The sequence below is a fragment of the Myripristis murdjan genome, chromosome 2 (assembly GCF_902150065.1).
Source record: "Myripristis murdjan chromosome 2, fMyrMur1.1, whole genome shotgun sequence".
Lineage (NCBI taxonomy): Eukaryota > Metazoa > Chordata > Actinopteri > Holocentriformes > Holocentridae > Myripristis > Myripristis murdjan.
In genome coordinates, this window is record NC_043981.1 from 6,551,340 (window position 1) to 6,555,119 (window position 3,780).

A 3,780-nucleotide genomic window follows, 5' to 3' on the forward strand; every position below is an offset into this window, starting at 1 on the left:
GTGATGCAGCAAGCCAAGAGGGCAGAGGAATTTTCCAACCCTTATCAAAATACACAACGGTGCCCCCCTCGCACTGGAATGTATGTGAGCATCATGTGGTGCGCAACACGCGAAAAATCTGGCGGCAACGCACGCACACACATTTCATCACCGGGGCTGCTGACAGCATGAGAAATAACAGTGTGTGTGTGTGCGCTTTCCTGTGTGCGTTGACTCCTGCATGCATGTGTGTGGCCAGATCATACCCCGTTTCCATTGTGTGCCACTGACAGTCCGTGCAGACCAAGAGCAACCGCCTGGGTTTATTTATCACTTTTTTTTTTTTTTTTTGTTTACAGGCTATAGACCTGTTTTGTAATCTATTTATTTTAACGAGGCCGAGCTAAAACCCATAATCACATCTGGAAAACGTAAAATTGTAATTGCGTTTTACGCTTGCAGCCTAGTTAATTAACAGCTGTTTGGGTGTTTTTACAATTTGTAGGTAGCAAACTAACACTACGGGTATGTCGCATTTTCAAAAAGTGGGAAAGTCGCGTTTTCGTCATATGGGAAGGAAGGTAGAGGTAGGAAATATTCTCATCTTTATGACTTGCACGTGTTTGTGTCAACTGGAATTGAAAAGTAAAGTCAGCTAACATTGCAGCAGATACGTGCATGTTGTTCAGCTCCTATATATTACCAGATTCCTAGTTGTAATTACCTGTTTGATATGGGCATGAACACTATTTGCAAGATGGAAGATGGTGTTTATGGTAAATACCGCAGCATTAGGACAGTATTGTTACAGCTGAGAGCACAAAACACATCTTTGTTGTTGAGAAGACATCATGTGACTCCTTCGCTGCATAGGATGTCCCATTAGACTATAAGGCCAGCCGAAAACCCTTAGATCTGGTTATTTTAATGGCGAACAGAAGTGCTGAATTAAAAACTTCACTAAATGTAAATACATGAGACGCGTTCTTGGTTGTTTTAATTCAGATTTATCAATGAGGGATTCAGTTACAAGCTCTGTAATGTGACTTTTCACCACCTGATTTTTTTTCTCCTTGGTTATATGGTAATGTAATGTGCCACAAACAGCTGCTAGTTACCCTACTGCAAGTAACCCAACACTGTAAAGTAGGTCTATGTAACGTTACGGGGCATCACGAGAGGCTTGATTACCATGGAAACCAGCAACATCACACTGCGTGGAACGATCTGTATAATCTGACAGCGATGGGTCATTTAAATCGTGAAATCCCAATGATGTCATGGTTATAATTATTTTTGGTTCCGTTTTCTATTCAAAGATAAAGTGGAACAACAAAAAATGTAAAGAATAGGAAAACTTGAGTGCTTCATTTTGCCCTGAATGTGATTGGCTGTCATGCTCATTTGCATTAAAGTCATTTTTTTTTTTTTTTTTTTTTTTTTTTTTTTTTTGGGCCTCATTTGCATCATCACTTGTCCCATCATGCCATGCACACGTGGTTACTCACCTCTCACACAGACAACAGAGGTAAGCGGCTCAAAATCCAATCAGACGACCGTGAAACAGCCACAAAAGCAACTTGCACTCTTGTTAGTGGTAGCGTTTTAGTTCAGATGCTCCAAATGTCACAAACAAGCAGGAATCCACAACTTACTCTGTGCCAGGCGGATCCTCTTCACTCAACAGGTCTGCGGCTCCCAGGTCTTCAGAGGTGTTTTGGGTAGGAAGACAGCGTGTTGATGTGGTATTTCCTTTGAAGGCAGCTGAAAACATGCTGTCGTAAATTCCCCCAGTCGAGCGTTGCAAGGGAAGCCACACACAATGCAAACACACCCACGCAAAAACACACACACACACATGCAGGTCTCTCACACTATCTGGGCTTCCAGTGCTGGAACTCTGCAGCAACACCCAGTAAGACTTGTAAATACAAGGGAGGTGGGGGTCAGGGAGGCGGGGTTGGACAGCAGGATAAGGAGAGGGAGAAGAAGTTCCACATTACATCACCGGCAGCTGTTGACAGGCCCGTGTTTATTAACTAACTGCCAGGGCAGGAGGAGTCGCACCACATGCCACGCACTCACACACACACACACACACACACACACACACACACAGCTTCGCAGGCAATGCTCACTCAACCAACTTCTCCCTCACATCTAAATCCTTCACCTGACAGATTCCCAGCTATGTGCAAGCACCGAAAACCATTTGCTGACACGAGCTCTCACCGACACATCAGTGCATTCACGGGCTTTCGATAAACACACAAACCCAATAACGCCGCTATGCCTGGAATCTCTCGGGCCAGGAATCGGTCCAAGATCCTTTGCGAGAACTCGCCCTCTAACGGTGTCGCCCTCTCTCTCGCTCCTCGGTCTGATGGCAGTACCTGTCATCTGTTTACACCGGCTCTGAGGCTTTGCTGACTGGGCTAAAGAGCTGTACGCCTGACTCAGATAGCACTAACTGGCTGTAATGGTATGACTGCGAAGGGGAGAGCCGCTGCTGCATTCCTCAAGTGTCTCGGCTTGGCAGAGTCCCCAGCCTCTGAGCTCAGCCTCCGCTTCTCTTTTTTTTTTTTCCCCCCCCTCTCCTCTCGTCTCTTTCTCTTTTCTTGCCCTCTCATTTAAATGGAGGCACATGACTCTTAGCTTTACTGCCAGCCAGACTTCTTTAGCATGCCGACTGGGAGCCACTGACGCTCTGCTTTTCATTGGCCTCCCCTGCAGGACGCTCCTTAACACACCGCATTCCTCCCCGCCACCCATCCTCGCAGCACACAAGGCCAAAAGATGTTGAATCAACATTCTCCCTCATGCCGTATATCAACCTTTTGGCAGCGGACCGAAATTAAGTGTTCAAATAGGGGAAAACTAATTTGTTTCGCAGGGTGATGGGTTTAAGCGCCGTCTCGCATCAAGCTAAGCAAAAGTGACAATTTATTGAGATCTTTGGCTTGATAGGCCGCCGCTTGTGGGTAGCAAACGAGCGGCTGTGTAACAGAGGCTGTCAGCTGTAGCGTCGGCCACGTCACCCGCCGTTTGTGATCCTGCACCGGCGTGAACAAATGCTGCGCTTCAGCCCCGTCTCGGACCGTGCATTCTTTGTGGTCTCAAATGCAATCATTTCTCTCCAAATTCCGTCCTGTTGTCGCATTCTTCTCCTCTAAGCTCACTGCATTGCAACATTGTTCGCTCAGAGGGAGACAAATGAGACCGAGTAGGCTGATGACATTGCAAGACAGCCAGACCCGGGGTAGCGGACGGCGGAGAGATTAACGATTTTGTAAATTGCACTGAAAAATAACTGTAAAACAATGTTTGAGCTGTTTTTAAAGCAGGCAGGCGGCCAGAGCAAGCACAGAACAAGATCCCGGGTCGCTGTTTCATCATGGCCAAATAAATTTTTCCTAAATGTCAGAAAATAACAAATTGGATAAAAAGCACTGTTGTATTATGTTGATTGCTATCAAATGTTATAAAGGAGAAAGCCATGTGGAGATAGGATGCCTCATTACTTTTTCAGTTAACATTTGATAATGCCAATCTTTGACTAATTCACTGAGCATGATGTTTTCCGTTTAATGGAAAAAAAGAGGAAATACCCCAAAGTCAAATGATTGTCTTTGCCAGGTGAAAAATACAAACTGACACAACACTGCACAGAGAGGCGGTTTAAAATTGTGCAGCGAGCACACGTTTGTGTCTCCACTGAGGAATCTGCAAAAATAAAAAACAATTTCAGTGTCAAAGGCAAAAGCGGTTAGACCTTTTACTTTCAGTCCCCATGATGCTGTA